This window comes from Capra hircus, chromosome 13 (genome assembly GCF_001704415.2).
Source record: "Capra hircus breed San Clemente chromosome 13, ASM170441v1, whole genome shotgun sequence".
Classification (NCBI taxonomy): Eukaryota; Metazoa; Chordata; class Mammalia; order Artiodactyla; family Bovidae; genus Capra; species Capra hircus.
The window spans coordinates 65,649,272-65,666,941 of record NC_030820.1 but is presented as its reverse complement, the minus strand read 5'-3'; positions in this window follow the sequence as shown (position 1 = coordinate 65,666,941).

Genomic DNA, 17,670 nt, shown 5'->3' with positions numbered 1-17,670 from the left:
GGTTTCCTTATAGTTTGCTTCTGGATTTCAGGATGCCCCTCACTGTGGCAACTTTTAGTGACAACTTCACTCCTATCCCATTCCCCTGTCCCTTTCATGCCCCTGCATTGCTTACCACTGCTGTTCCGCCTGTGATTTAGTAGAACCAGAAAGCACGTTCTGGAACAAGCAGAAGTAGAATGAAAGCAAGACTTAGGACTAGCGGGTGTTCAGCTCCACTGTGTGCTTTTCTCCACAGGTGACAGACGCCCTTTATGAGGTGTTTGTGGGGAACAGACTCCGAGCAGCTACGTTCCGGCTCTTTCCTCAGCTGCTCATGACACTGCTTGTCCAAGTTCACCACGCCATCGGCCTCACCATGTCTGATGTTGCCATCCCCAGTGGCCTGTACCCAGAACAGGAAGTGTCTTCAGAGGTCACTCCCTTGTGGTACTGTCCATTGTGATTTTGTTGACCAGGAATCATTCTGTGCTCTCACTGGCTCTCTTTGGTCTTACTGGTGAAAGTCACTCAGTCATGTCCGACTCATTGAGACCCCGTGGACTGAAGCCCATGAGGCTCCCCTGTCCATGAAAATTTCCAGGCCAGGGTACTGGAATGGGTAGCCGTACCCTTTGCCAGGAGATCTTCCCAACCCAGGGATCGAACCCAGGTCTCCTGCATTGCAGGCAAATTCTTTACCATCTGAGCCAAGGAATATTGGGAAGCCCAAGAATACTGGAGTGGGTAGCCTATCCGTTCTCCAACAGATCTTCCCTACTTAGGAATCAATCGGGGGTCTCCTGCATTGCAGGCAGATTCTTTACCAGCTGAGCTACCACGGAAGCCCAGTCTTACTGGTGTCAAGGCAAATTTGGCTATCTGAGTTCAGATGCCCTGCAAAATAATGGATGACAGCATGCCAGCCCCTTCTTGATAAATCAGGTAGCGACAAGAGACAAGCGAGACAGCCTTAAACCTACCTCCAAGACCATACTGATCCAAAGCTGAGCATTTTCTTGTTTCTGCTTCATGTATAGGGAGGTATTTTTGAATTTTCCTTTAGGGTCTCAATAGAAATTTCTCAATATTTCTGGGGCACATGGGTTTCTTTCTGAGGAAGTGCTCTAATGTGGAATATTTAAGAATGCCTGACTAAGAGGCAGAAGAACTTGAGTTCTGATTCTCATTCATTTTTTGTTTAAGTATTTATTTCAGGTTCTGCTGGGTCTTTGTCGCTGCATGCAGGCTTTCTTTTGTTGCAGCGAGTTGGGGGCTACCCTCTAGTTGCTTCTCATTGCCATGGCTTCTCACTGTGGAACCTGGGCTCTCGGTGCATGGACTCAGTGGTCGTGGTAGCTCGAGTGCAAGACTCCACAGTTGTGATGCACAGGCTTAGTTGCCCTGCTGCATGTGAAAGCTTCCTGGAGCAGGGATCAAGCCCTTGTCCTCTACACTGGCAGTCAGATTCTTCACCATTGGACCTCGAGGGAAGTCCTGATTCTCATTTCTTTAAATAGCTCTGTACTCTGGGCAAATCTTTCTGTTGTTCTGTGCCTATTTTCCTATCTGTAAGTGAGGTCAGGCTAGGTATTCTCCAAGGACCTTTCCAGCTTCAAGATTCTCTGATGTTATGTCCAAAATACTAGTTCAATAAGTAGTTTTCAAAAGCAATTGAGTGAATTTTAGGGGGGTATAAGTTCTATCCAAATAAAGCTGTAAAGAAAAAAGCAGTGACTCTCAGTTTAGCATCCTACATCATTTGTTTTACCATAGACTCCTTCCCATTCTCCCCAGGAAACACAATTTTATTGGATTTCTTTATGCTTAGAGTTTGTGTGAAGGGCCTTTCAAGTATTAAAGCACTGAGCATCTTTAGGAAAATCTAGAAAGAGAATTACAGTCCAGCAGCTATCAATACATGGCCCTCCTTGGTGAGAGCAGGTGATTTTATGCTCTTGGGTTGGAGGGACCTGTACTATATTTACTTGTACTATTTTTGTTGGATTAGCTTCGCCATACAGGCTACAAAGACTCTCCTCCTCAGAACATTCTGCTGGCAGGAATTCAACATTATGGAAAAGAATAAAGGATGGACCCTTCTGGAAGGAAAAGATTGCCATCTTCAGGGAGTATCCCTCCTTGCCAAGTAAGACTTCCTTGCCATGCATCCCTGCTCTAAATCAGCCGTGTTTTAAGGTAATTCCCCCCCCACCCCTTTTAGTTATCACAGCCACCAAAGTTGAATAACCTTCTCATCCCAGAATGGGCAAATGCCCATAATTCCAGCAAAATTTTTCACCCCTGCCTTACCCTCGGGAGGAGAAGGGGATGACAGAGGATGAGATGGTTGGATGGTATCACCAACTCAGTGAACATGAGTTTGAGTAAACTCCGGGAGTTGGTAATGGACAGGGAAGCCTGGCATGCTGCAGTCCATGGGGTCGCAAAGAGTTGGACACAACTGAGTGACTGAACTGAACTGAACTTACCCTCCTGTGCACCTGAAGCTGAGGAAAAACTTGAGAGCCCCCTCACCTCCTACCCCTGCCCTGGGAAGATTGCTCTGTGAATAAGAGCATTTCTGAGAGTTGCTCTGTGTTCTGTTTTGCAGTGCATTGCTGGAGAGGAATCACCTCCTTGCACATAAGGTCATGTACCTGTTAGTGCCTTTTCTTAACCGAGGGAATGAGAAACATAAGCTCACATCGGCAGGCTTTTTTGTGGAGGTAGGACTTCTTCAGAGGCAGTATGTATTCAGGAAGCCTGTAAGGCAGCTGTACCAGCCTTCCTAGGCCATGTCCAAGTCCAATTCAGACATAGGATAGAAATGGTCCAAATTTAACCTTATTGAAGTTCTTTCGTCCACATATTCAGTGTTCCTTAGGTCCCTGCAGTGGAAGCATCATCCTGTAATGTATGTGCTGTAGAGTAGAAGTTTCAAAGGAAAATAGGTGTTTTAGAGTTGATGGGAAGCTGGCTCCCCCCATGAAAAAGGGCTAAAAGGTAACTTCTTTGGCCACTTTCTGGGTTCTTTCAGCTTCTTCAGAGTCCAGTGGCTCGGAGATTTCCTAGCATATACTGTGTTGCCCGCTTGAAAGACTGGCTACTTCTTGAAAATAATCTCTTTAAAATTCTTGCCCTGCGGGGACTGTGCTATCTTACCAGACAGGAGGAAATGGTAAGACCACCGATTCTATTTTTTTAATTAGTTAATTTTAAAAGTTATTTATTTTTAATGGAAGGATAATTGCTACACAATATTGTGTTGGTTTCTGCCATACATCAACATGAATCAGCCACAGGTATACATATGTACAGAAGTTCTTTTGACTTCTTTATGTATCAGTCCTGCCAATACTGAGAGATGGCATCAGGCCCTCTTTAACTCTCTGTTCTGGGCTGGACAAGACAACCAAAGACTCAACAAGCACCAAGGACAGAGCACAGGCGGGAAGCCCTACTCTGGTAACAAAGGAAGTGCCATCGGGAGTGGTGGTGATTCGCTGTTTTGGGCACACAGAAGGAAGACATCAAGAGCCTGCTGCCGTGCATCCTAGACCTTTTATGTGAATCTGACGAGAAGATTGTTTTGTTAGCCATTCAGATACTCCTGCAATTCGTCAGGACCATGGATTTCACCACCCTGAGTGCCATGATGAGGACCCTCTTCTCTTTATTTGGTGATGTAAGATAAGGGGAGAGGAGAGACTTTCCTAGGGGGAAGGTAATTGGCATAACAGCAAACCGAAGTTGGGGTAGTAATAACTCTATTTTAGATCATACTTTTTTGTTAAGAGCACTTTCAAATCTCTTAAGACCCTTCTAGGTAACTCGTGATGTTGGTAGGGCTGGTGTTACTGTTATTCAGATTAAAAAAAACTGAGGCATAGAGACTTGCTAAGGTACTCCCCTACTTCCTGGGATGAAGGAGTTTCTATAAGAAAAGACATTGTCTTTTCTTTCAAGGAACAATCAGGACTAGGTCAGGATAGTGGACTAAACTTATGTCTCCATCCCAGATCACAAAGATCTGTCAAAAAAAAAAAAAATACACGGGGAGACTTCCCTGGTTATCTAGTGGTTAAGACTCTACGCTTCCACTGCAGGAGGTATGGGTTTCATCCCTGGTCGGGGAACTAAGATCCTGCATGCCAAGTGGCCCAGCCAAAAATAAAAGAGAAATATATGTGACACAATGAACCACATTCTGAAGAGTCAAATATGCCAAGGCTGGAGTTTTTAATTTCAGCAAAACAGCATGTGCTGTGTATGTGCTAAGTCACTTCAGTTGTGTCCAACTCTTTGTGACCCCATGGACTGTAGCCCGCCAGACTCCTCTGTCCGTAGGATTCTCCAGGCAAAAATACTGGAGTGGATTGCCATGCCCTCCTCTGGGGGATCTTCCCAACCCTGAGATCAAAGCAGCGTCTCTTACATCTCCTACATTGGCAGGCAGGTCCTTTACCAATAGCACCACCCGGGAAGCCCAGCTTGAGTGGATGGTTAATGCTAGGAGCAGATACAAGCAGTGATGACGCATTCTTAGAGTGAGAGAATGAGCTATGCAAAGCAGCCAATGTGACTGTCTCCACATATATTTGGTTTCTTGCCCTCAGCTACCAACATCTAAATATCCTCCTGTTAGGACTGGCATTTCAGCCAACCTAGAGCTCTTATAAGTTAAGCATGAACACATTCAGTGAGTTGCTTCCCTTTGAACATCCTCCATAGGTAAGACCGGATGTTCATCGTTTCTCCATGACCCTCTTTGGAGCCTCCATAAAGTCTGTGAAATACACAGATAAGAAGGGTGTAGAGAGCCAAGTCCTGGACAGCTTGGTCCCACTTCTTCTGTATTCTCAGGATGAGAACGATGCAATCGCTGCGGTAATGCCTACTGTTAACTTTTTTCAGCCCTGAATAAGTTGAAATCCAGAGCCAACTCTGCAAACAGGCACTCATTTCTCCGAGGGCAGGGACTCTGTGGTACCATCTTTACTCCCAATTTCCTCTGGCACGGGCTTCCTTTCAATTATTTTACCTAAGTGAATTGTGTGAAAAATCTTACTCCTTATTTCTGTGTAACAAATCATGATCCTATGCGAGTGAGAATCATGTATTATTATAACTTTCTGTAGCCCCTCAATAATCAGCCTAGCCCAGAACTCTCAACACACTGCCCAATTCAAGAAACTCTTTCTAATGATGATCACAGTCTGTTGTCTTTTCTCTTTAATTCAAGAACAGCCTTGTGGCCTTGAGACAAATAGACTAGTGTTGAGGGTAAATCAGGAAGAGAGAAGCTTCTCTGAAATCTGGAGATTTCTTTGAAATCTCTTTAATCTCCCAGAGGTTCCTCCATAAGAACTGTGGGAGGGATGGCATCATCTTTAGCACTGTCCCATACCTCAGAAGCTGGTCTTTTTCAAGGTCCTGTGACCACCAGTTACAGCCGACCAGAGAGGTGGGTTTAGGCTGTCAGGAGTCTGGGAAAATGCTGGAGCTCCCACCCACCTATACTCTTCCTTACAGAAAGATTCATAAACAGGACTAAAGATTACGGTGGACCTTGGCACCTTGTTATGGGGGAAGTGTTATGGCCTTGTAGCCATAAATATAAAATATTTCAGACCTCAGTGAAGTATAGGTCAGAGCTTCCCAACCAAGTGATGGGAAATTGCGCCCCATAGAGGTCACAGACATGGGACAGACAGTACTGATCCCTAACCCCCACCCTGCACCCCAGCCAGCTTTTGGCAATCAGGCAAAGCCTAGAGCAGTCAAGACTCTAGGCTTATTTTCCTTCAGACTTTGAACCCCTTCTAGCCAGCCCGTCAAGACTCCTCAGAAGGTGGCCTAAGCAAAGGGGAGGGATCTACCATAAGGTTAGGAATCACTGGCACTGACAACATAATTTAAAACATCAATACACCTACCACCTAGGCTGAGAAATAAAACCGGAAAAAATCATGCAAAATTTCAAATTTTGTTATCATTTCTGAGGTATTATTTTTCATGTTTTAAAACTTTATCTGAAAAAAATTTTATACATTAAAAATCTTTGTTCATATCATTTGTAAATCCTTTCAGCAACTTGCTTTTCTTTAACATATTTAGAAGATTTATTCATGTTATATAGCCCTAATTCACTTATCACTGCTATAAAGAATTCTGTCTTATAACTGCAACTTATCCCATTCTTTTATTCCTGGACACTTAGATTACTTTTATTTTTTCCTTATTATAATGCTGCAGTGAGCATTTTGGTAGATTTCTTTGTGTACATGTCTGAGAGTTTCTTGAGGGCATCAACCCAGAAATGAAATATCCGGGTATCTTTACTTTACTAGACACTTTCAATTCATAACAAAGTAACCGAACTAATGTGCATTCCCATCTCTCCCCAGAGGAATTTTAATGGCCCAGATGTCTAGTGGAACTAGGACCAAACACTTGCTTGGAGACTTACCAGGGGTGTTATATGGTGCATGGGAACCTTTTGAGGGGAGTGTGTAAAGAAGACCACTTGCTAATTTTGCTTAAGTATCAGGATCAAGAGAGGATCAATACTTTCCAAAGTTTCTTCCAAGCTAGAGATTTACTGTGAGATGGGGAGCTACTCTCCTGTGTGTAGTGACAGGAGAATAACCTAGGAGCAGCGAGTAGGCATGGGAGCCCTCTGTCCAGAAGCATGGGGTAGTGGGACACCTGCCCAAAGCTCTGATCTGGGTATTACACTTGATGTTAGTAGTTCTCACTTATGCCCTCAACCATGGTTTCTCTGTTTTCCCCAGAATCCTGCAGATTTTATGGGTTCTCTGTAGAGACTGTTTGGGAAAGTTGAAGGAAGGCACCTTGCCCTCACTTCAAAAAAGATAATTCTGAGTTTATCATATTAGACTTTAGCGTTTTATTTGAAGAAAGGTAATCTCAGCTAAAACATGTTTGAAAATGCTGATCTCTGATCATCCTTTTCATAGGAGAGCAGGCAAGTGCTAACTATATGTGCCCGGTTCCTGAAATGGAAGCTGCCCCAAGCAGTGTACTGCAAAGATCCCTGGTTCATCAACCCTAGTGACGTTGCAACAATCTGCAAATTCTTTGTATGTGAGCAATAATGGCTTTGTTAACTCCTTAATATGCTGACATGCTTTTTTTTTTTTTTCAGACACAGTGTTTAATGAAGGAATATGACATAAAGGAAACATTTCCCATCCTTCTCACATCAGCACTTGATATCTATGACCGGTTTTGTTCTACAAATCCATTTTTCTGTAGTTTCCTCCCAAATGAATCAAAATTCACTTTCTCTTACCACCCTTCCTCACCAAAAAAACCTGGTGAACTCTTGGGAACTCCACTAACCTGACTTAGGGGCTGCAGAGTCAGGGCGATAGTACATGCTCAAAAACTACTTATGGGGTAAATGGAAATGGGGTTATGTTTGGCCTTTGCAATGATCTTTAATCCTTTCTTTGGATATAGTGGATTATTTTACCCTCCATCAGAGCATGAGCCCCGAGCAAGGGCTGCCGTGCTGTTGTAAGCCTTGCAACACAATGGCGGCATGCCACTGGCTCTTAGAAGCCCCAGATGGCATCCTTTCTCTTTACAAACTTGAGAGAGGCTACTGTGACTCATCTTAGGGGCAGGCTTGAGCCAGAGCAGCCCGAGGAGGCCCATCCATGGTTTTCTAGACAGCTGAGTCTAGAACCACTGGGATCTTATTATGAAGACCCCATGACTGACTCTTCCCAGGGATCTTCCATATGCGTAGCCATTAAGGACCCAATAGGGCCTCCTCTGATCAGACTTACTGGCCTAGGAAGCCCCACAGTGCCCTTGTGAAAGGCTTTCCATGCAGGATTATCTCTCTGACCTGCGATCAAACCTATCACGGATGCACTAATGACAGTTATTTTTGCAGCAAGAAATTCAATGCTGTCAGTCGATGAGACTAAATATTGTCCATGTTAAATCATAAGTTCTATAAAGAACAAAATCCTGTGCTTTTCCTGTCCCCGAGGTGCCTGGTAAGAGATCCACTGAGGAGTGAATTCATTCATCCAATAAGTGTAACATGCTCAATGTGCAACAGGCTGCAGAGAACCCAGAAACATGACCAAGACGAAAACTCGTAAGGGGAGCTTACAAGCTAGTGAGGGAGATTAAACCTCTGTGAAACACTGAATGGAAATGCAAGGTGGAAAATGATGGGTTGCCAAGACAGAAGGACCTGCAAAACACTCAAGAGTACAGGGTTAGATCAGGAAGGAAAGAGCTGTCAGGGAAGAGCTATTAGGAAGGCAGAGCTCAGGACTGAGCTTAGAGACCTGAGAAGACTTATATACAGAAAAGAAACGACAGATTAGAGGCAATGCAGGCACAGTATGCTGGTGTGAGTGAGGTATATTCAGAGGATTTAACATTGCCAAGGGCCTCGTTATTGTGGCATAATTCACTGAGCAACTGAAGTTATTTCAACCACTATACTCTGCATGTATATCTGACATAGTCCCTGTGTAGTGAGGCTGATAAAAATAGTGCTGCTGCTTCACTCCTTCATGCTCTTTTTTTCCCCTCCACTTAGGGAAAAAAATGCAAGGGGAAGGTCAGCATCTTAGCCCAAACATTGATGTTCTCCAAGAATGCAAAACTTCCTATCAGAAGAGCAGCAGTCTTATTTGTAGGTACAGAGGAAATCCTTTCGTTTCTACAGTCACTTTTATCCTGTGCTTTCCCAAATTGTGTTTTTGGGTGTCTCCATTCTTTATGAAATGACCTTGAAAATACTTCTTTGGAGAAGGGGGCTATGTTGTCTGTAGGTAACTATCAGGCACTTGGAGGAATTCCGTTTTTAGAAAATCTAATTATCAGAAGGTCAATTGTGCCAGCTTCGTAAAGCCAGATCCAGATCACAGACTCACGGACTTTATCCTGCATTTAGGGCTCTTATCGAAGTACGTGGATCACAGCGAACTCGGGATGAAGGGTACTGACTGGATAGAGGATGGTAAGTGGTAAACCCTTGGACTTGGGGTACCCCGTGTTTGGAAGGTACCTGAGGCAGGCTCTGTGGTAGAGATGAGACTGGGAACCAGAGAACTTGACTTTTGTTATTAAAAAAAAAGCCCTTGGAGGCTTCGACCAAATGACAGTCTCCTTCCAGGCCAGTTCCTTCTTCAGGAAAAGACATGACCCTATTTGTCTTGGAAACTAGCTTTGATGAATGTCTCAGGGGCAATTTCTGAATTTCATTTGTCAGAAAATAAATTATGAAAATAATTATGAAATTAAGAAAATAAATTATGAAAATAATTATGAAATTAAGAAAATAAATTTAAAAATAAAATAATTAAGAAAATAAATTATGTGGAAATATTATCTTGGTAAGTTATGATGACACCTCATGAGTACTACACAAATTGACTGCAGCCTCTTTTCTGTAAGTGGCTGTTGTCCTGTAACATGGGGGGACTTGCTAATAGAGAAGTTTCATATTCCTGTAAGGCAGTTGTCATGTAAGTGGATTTCTACAGTTGTACAGCTTTGGGGATTTGTCACTCAGAGAATATTTATTTTCATTTAATAAGTAGCCCTACAATCAGAAAGTGCCATGAAATGCTAAGTCTCTCTATTCAAAAGCATGTACTTTGAGAACCAAATTAAAGTCCTGAACAGTTCATTGCTTTTAAAATAAAAATATGTAACTGGTAATAAGAGCCAGAAGCTGGAACTTATTTAAGAAAGATCATGCCACTTTTCTCTATGGTGCTCTACTTCCCCATAGATATCAAAAGCAAAAATGAGAAAGAAAAGTCATATAGTCATTTTATTCTATGAGATGAGATTTCACATGGTCAATTCTGGTCAATTAAAAGGAAATTATTTTCTAATCTAAAACACTGGGGAACCAAAGTTCTTTTTCCATTCCAAATTTATCTCTCTATATAAAAAATGTATCTGTACAGATGATTTAGGATGTGTGTGTGTGTGTGTGTGTGTGTGCGCGCGCGCACGCATGCTTAGTGGCTCAGTCATATCTGACTCTTTGCAACCCGGTGGACTGTAGCCCACCAGGCTCCTGTGTCCATGGAATTTGCTAGCCAAGAATACTGGAGTGGGTTGCCATTCCTACTTCAAGGAATCTTTCTGACCCACAGGAATCAAACCCACATCTCCTGTATCTCCTGCATTGACCGATGGATTCTTTACCAATGAGTCACCTGGGAAGCTCAAAGATATGTATAGGATTGGCCAAAAAGTTCATTGAAGTTTTCCTATTACATATGGAAAAACCCAAATGAACTTTTTGGCCAACCCAATGTGTAAATTATATACACACACATCAGAAAGAACCTTATAAAATTGCCATTTTGTAAGGCAAAAACAGGCAAATATCCACCGTCTCCCTTGGTTAAATCTAATGGAATAGTTCCACCCTCTTTCTTCCCTTACAGTGGCTTATCTGTCTTAGAAACAGGGTAGAACATCTTAGCACTCTTTTTTGGACAAATTTATGTAATTTATCACAGTTAATTTTAAGCTAAATTTGAACAAAAAAATCACAAAAATTTAAATATGAATTGGGATAAATTTCTTGAGAAAAATAAGTTTCAGTTCCTTTGGATTCCCAAATTGATGTCTGCTCTTTCATATGTTCTGTGGAACAGATAGATCTTCATGTAAGAACTGTAAAAAACTAGTCAAATATTCCATTTTTTAAATAAGCATGATGAATTTAAAGACTAAACTACTACTTAAATAAAAGCTCCAAACTATGAAAAGGTCCTGAGTATTTTTGAAGTCTTGGAGACTTAGAAATTAAAAAGAGACCTTTTTTCTTTTTTTTGGCTTTGCCATGCTGTAAGTGGGATCTTAGTTGCCTGACCAGGGATCAAACCCATGTGCCCTGCAGTGGAGGCGTGGAATCCTAACCACTGGACCACCAGGAAGTCCTGACCTTTATCTAATATGATTCAAACACATATCCATAAAGTAAAATGATAGATATTTCTACATAAAATTTTTAAAAACCAACTTTGAAAAATAAAGAAACAGACAAAACTGAAAAATAGAAAATAATATGGGAGGAGTATATTTACATTAGGATAAATGGTTAATATCCTTAAAACACATCACTACTTCTGCCAAAGAAAAGTGGTAAACAATATGAATAAGTAGTTCAAAGAAAACCAATAGCCAATAAGTATATGAAAAATATTACTAGTAATCAAAAGTTTGTGAAATAAAACAATGATGAGATGACAGTATGTGTTTTTCTTTCAAAATGGCAAAGATTACTAGTTAATACTGAGTGTTGATGTGTTAAGGGAAAACTGACATTATCATACACTGGTATGAGCATAACTTTCTATGACATACTCTTTAAAAATTTTTGTTTGGCTGTGCTGAGTCTTAGTTGAGGCATGCAGGATCTTCAGTTGTACCATGTGGGCTCCTAGTTGCAGCATGTGGGATCTAGTTCCCTGACCAGGGATCGAACCCAGGCATCTTGCATTGGGAGCGTGGAGTCTTAGCCACTGGACCACCAAGCATAATTATAATTTGATACAACTTTCTTATAGAGAAGTTTGGCAGTATGTATCAAAACCCTTTTATTTTTATTTATTTATTAAATTTTTTTTTATTTACATGGCTCTGCTGGGTCTTAGTTGTAGCATTCAGGATCTTTAGTTATGACATGCGAACTCTTAGCTGCAGCATGTGGAATCTTTAGTTGTGGTATGTGGGATCTAGTTCCCTGACCAGGGATTGAACCCGGGCCCCCTGCGCTGGCAGCACGGAGTCTTAGCCACTGGACCACGAGGGAAGTACCTATCAAAACCCTTTAAATAAACATAACACACTGACTTGTTGATCCCACTTCTAGGAAATTAAACTATGAAAGTTGGCAAAAATTGTTATAGGAATGTTCATTTAAGTGTTATTTAAAATGGCAAAAATAGGAAGCATCTAAAATTAAAAAAAATAGGAAATTAGTTAAATAGAGTTTATCCAGGTTGTAGAATCATATATGTAGCCATGAAAAATATTGTAGGAAAATGTTTAAATGACTTAGATAAATGATGATGCAATATTATTAAATAAAATAAGCAATGATTAGATAATATGTATATTATGGTTCCATCTGCACAAAAAATAGAAACATACCAGTGTAAATGAGTGAATGGAAATAGACCAAAGAAGTTAATGGTGGTTTTCTCTGACAGGAGGATTTTAAGTGACTTTGATTTTCTTCTAGTGGTTGCTGCTAAGTCACTTCAGTCGTGTCTGACTCTGTGTGACCGCATAGACGGCAGCCCACCAGGCTCCCCTGTCCCTGGGATTCTCCAGGCAAGAACACTGGAGTGGGTTGCCATTTCCATCTCCAATGCATGAAAATGAAAAGTGAAAGTGAAGTCACTCAGTCGTGTCCGACCCTCAGCCACCCCATGGAATGGGGAAGCACCCCTGCAGCCTTCCAGTCTCTTCCGTCCGTGGGATTTTCCAGGCAAGAGTACTGGAGTGGGGTGCCATCGCTTTCTCCATCTTCTAGTGCTTATATACATGTATTGTCTAAATTTTCCACATGATGAACATGAATTTCCTTTGCAATAAGAAAACATACACTAAAACTTTTAAAGAAAAATTAAAAGGAAATATTGATTTATTAAAAGACTCTTGCTCCTTAGGAAAAAAGCTATGACCAACCTACACAGGATATTAAAAAGCAGAGACATTACTTTGCCAACAAAGGTTCATCTAGTCAAAGCTATAGTTTTTCCAGTAGCCATGTATGGATGTGAGTTGGGCTATAAAGAAAGCTGAGTGCCAAAAAATGGATGCTTTTGCACTGTGGTGCTGGAGAAGACTCTTGAGAGTCCCTTGGACTGCAAGGAGATCCAACCAGTCCATCCTAAAGGAAATCAGTCCTGAATATTCATTGGAAGGACTGATGCTGAAGCTGAAACTCCGATACTTTGGCCACCTGATGGGAAGAACTGACTCACTGGAAAAGACCCTGATGCTGGGAAAGATTGAAGGCAGGAGGAGAAGGGGTTGACAGTATGAGATGGTAGGATGGCATCACTGACTCAATGGACATGAGTTTGAGCAAGCTCTGGGAGCTGGAGATGGACAGGGAAGCCTGGCATGCTGCAGTCCATGGGGTTGCAAAGAGTCAGACACGACTGCGCGACCAAACTGAACTGAATGATTTAAGAGTAACCTCAAAGACCAACGGGGCTTCCCTGGTGGCTCAGCGGATAAAGAATCTGCCTGCGATACAGGAGACCCGGGTTTGATCCCTGGGTTGGGAAGATCCCCTAGGAGAAGGGAATGGCTACCCATTCCAGTATCCTGGCCTAGAGAATTCCATGGACTGTATAGTCCATGAGGTTGCAAAGAGTTGGGCATAATTGATCAACTTTCACTTTCCAGGACCAACACAGGAACTCACAAACTAACAGTGTTATATATGGTCTGCCAAGTCCATGTAATTTGAACTTGGACTACTTGGCAGTTTGATTATTTTAAAGGAGTAAAATATTGGCAACTCAGAAACAAGTAAGGTTTACAAGTGAAAACTGGAAATTGATCCACAAGTATACAGACTTTCACATAGAGGCTTGGAAAAAGTTAGGTCTCCGTCTCAGCTGTTCTGGGCATACTGGGTCCTTTGTGTCTGACCAGTGATTGTTTCCATAGATCTTCACCTGCAATTTGTTTTCTTACCACTTAGATCTGAAAAAACTGCTGCATGACCCTGAGCCATCTCTGCGCATCATCGCCTCCCAGGCTCTTTTCCGAATCCAGAAGGCGGGGGCTGAACTACATTCCAGGCAGACACTGTATGGGCTGAGGAAGCTCATAGGTTGTTTGCCTATCTAGAAGCCCAAGGCAAGCAACACTAGGTAAAAAAAAAAAAAAAAACTAATCCCTTCAGAAGCCCCGGAAGCACCTGGTGCTCCATTAGCAAGAAACTTCTTCCACCCACTTAATCACCTCACAACATATTTTTTGCTGTCAAAACCTTTAAGGAATGGCAATATAGAAGAGAGAGCAGCTTCTGGCGTACCTTTGCAGAAACAGTGAAAACCTACTGAGATTCTGAGGCATGCCAGAATACCCATAAAGTTCTAGTCTTGATAAACAGGTCGAGTAAAGCTTCGAGAGACTTTCAGTGTTCATATTGCAGTGTTGATAGTGTTGGCTCTTTTATCAAAGCTCAGTCAGATTGTCAACCATCTTAAGAATAAAGTAATGACCAGTTCTTATAATTTGATGCTAGTGATGTATTTTTTATAAAACTACTTTTGGCCTTTCTCCTTCCTCTTTCTCTTAAAAACAAGCAAGAAGCAGTTTCTGAAGTGGTGTAATACTAAAGTATCTGATATATGTAAAGTTTCCACTCCTTACTTTCCCTCTCTTATTTTCCTGATTCCTCTCCTACAACAGCTATCAGATCCTCAAATAGTTCTAGGATGGGAACTGTTATTTGTTGAGGACCACTGTCTGTTTTAACCTTTAACCACAGATGGAAAAAATTTTCTTACAAGTAGACATTTTCTGAGAAAGAGATTTGTTTTTACTGAGTGAATACTTTGATAAGCTGCATATGGAAGGTTGGGACTAGATTAATTAGAGATGGTCTCTTATGGGCTAATTCCCAGGCTCTTGTTTGAGGAACGTAAGTGGAGAGCAGAGCTCAGTTATTTAAGGCAATGGAGAGGCATCTTGGAGGTGGGATGGGAAAAGAGAAAGGAAATGAGGCAACTGGCATATGAAGAAGAGACACATCCAATGGTGGATTGCATAAAGTTGTATGACTCCCTATCCCATCTCACATTCACCCCATCCCTCTGCCAAGACATCTTTAGGAACACATTTCTCCATGATTCATGGTAAGCTGGATATATATGTGACAGCCAAGGGTGGCTTCAAGAGCAAGACTCCTACTCAAGAGAGGTCTTCATATTTGGGACTAGCAGACAGCTTGAGCTAAAAGGCAGGCTCCAGCTGCCCATGGACTAACTTCACCCTCAAGCAGAGCTAAGAGTACACCTTTAGGGTGGCCACTGGATGCCAAGCTTCAATGCACTGAGCATATTGGAGTTACATGCACCCCTTACTGCTTTCTCTTTGGTCTTACTACGTGCCACCAACTCCACTCTCCCCTTTTGAACTATCCATTTTGTCAATCACGCAATGAAGATGATTAATGCATATTGAGTGCTTACAATAAACCAGATTCTAAGTACATTGTATAGTTAACTCTTTTAATCCTCATTACCACTCCATGTATTATTATCTCCATTTGGCAGATGGGGAAGCTAAGGGACAGAACGTGAAGGTGACTTGCCCAAGGTCACACAACTAGTAAATTCACAAACTCAAGTTCTGGCTCGAAAACCCACATCCTTGGCCGGTCTGCTCTGCTCCTCTCCAGTGTGCTGTTTCCCTTCATTGTGAATAAAGATTTCCTCTACACTTCATCTCAGTTGTTGAATTCATGTAATCAAACAAATGTTGTGAAATGTTATTGAGCCTCAGATTACAAATACAAAGTTTGAACATTTCTTACCTAAAAGTGAGTGCATCTTATTTGCCAACACCCTCCTCCCCGCCCCGCCCCCGCAATGGGATAGAATGCACATGCTACAATGTAAGGAGTGAAGTTAGAGCAAAAAGTGGTGATTATTCTTGAGGAATATTTTCTGAGTCCTTGGTTTAATCTCATGAGCTATCCGTGTCTCACGGCAGGAAACAGATCTTTTAGATTTAGGAAGCAGTTTAGACCTCCAGTGGCATATAAGAGGTTGAGTGAATCCTTTCTCTATACTCATATTTACCCTAGAGTTGCCCTCCAGGTGGTATTTTATTGTCTGAGTAATACCACTACCAGGGAGTAGCAAGCACAACAATGCTTATTCTATTTTATTTATGTTTATTGTGTTAAAATCCACAGAGAGAAGCATCCATTAAGAGAGGCTTGCGCTTCACTCAACTACCTCAGTGGTTTGGGAAGGACTGAAGAAGCACTTAATAGTGATTGTATGGACAAGTCTATTCTAAATATCTCCATGACTTTTACATAAGGCTCTCTTCATAGATAGGTTTATGTTTTTATGGAATTTTAAAAATATACAAAACAAATATTTCTGGACACTTAATTTGTTGTAATATGTTGAAATAAAAGTTTCATACAATTAAATATCATTTTCACTTTATTTTCATCGTATACTTTTCAAATGTACTGTTTGTTATCCATTACTTGCCCAACCGTGTCTTTATTATTTTATATTTTCCCTTTTTTAAAACTTTGAGTATCACTTTTCCTCCTTATTCTGAGATATGTATTCTTTCTCCTTCTTATTGAAGTCTTTCAGCCAACTAAAAACCTACTAAACGCTGAATTTAAGCTCAGAACATGTATTAGTTGATCTTAGGAAATCACTTTTTTGGCAAGAGGGGCACAACACTAAGAAGGAAAAGAATTTCTAGGCAGTTCATGTGTTGTGACCTTAAAACTAAAGGAGCTGGTATTTCCAAGGATGTTTGCACTGCAATAGTTTTGGTGATTTTTTTAATACTTTTTTTTTTTTTTTTGGATCACACAATGTTGCAGCATGTGGTTTTTCAGTTGCAGCCTGCAAGATCTAATTCCCCAACCACGGATTGAACCTGGGCTTGCTGAACTGGAGGGGAGAGTCTTAGCCCCTGGACCACCAGGGAAGTGCTGTCTTAGTGATTTCTAAAGAGTTTTTGCGTTGTATTCAGTTCAGTTCAGTTCAGTCGCTCAGTCGTGTCCGACTCTTTGCGACCCCATGAATCGCAGCATGCCAGGTACTGCCTAGATTATCATTTTAGGTCAAAACCCCTTAGAATTTATAAGTCTGGCCAACCAATTCCATTACATTTTAGTATTTTATATGAAAAAATTTTTTCAAACAGGTTTTAGGCCAAACACATTTCTACAACTTCCTTTGTGGTAACCTATTTTAGAGCTTTAAATAGTCTTGTCATGTTTTGGGTTTTTCGTGGTTTTTTTTTTTTTTTAAGATTTCTAAGCCAAAATTTCTGGCAAAGTCATGTCCATCTCCTGCATTATTAAGATAATAAAAATAATAGAAATTTTTATTAAAATAATTGAAAATCTTTTTAAATTATAAAAGGATTTTCTAACTCAGACCTTCAAAGCTTTTCTTATTTGACAGTTAATGAAATTGCCACAGCATCATGGCTGCTAAAGAACCTGTTAAGATGTTTGAAATATTAGTATCATACCACCACCCAGGTCTTATCACTGCCGAAAGTGAAATAAAAGCATGAAACAGACATTATTAGTTAAGTAGTCTTGTGTTGAAACAAAATCAGTAAATGATTGAATCTGAAAATAATCTCAAGCTATTATCATCTCTGCATCTGATTCTTTATATGAAAGCCCCGACCTCAATGTACTTCTTTAAACTCAGGATATTAAGTCAGTTGGGGTTATTTGAAGTTAAAATACAGTATTTTTCAAAAGTTTAGAAAACTGTTTAGTCTTATTACAGATTAAATTGGTAATGCATGTGTGTGTTCATGCATCAGTCATGCTAAATCACTTCAGTCGTGTCCAACTCCTTGTGACCCTTTGGATAATAGCCTGCCAGGCTTCCCTGTCCATGGGATTTTTCAAGCAAG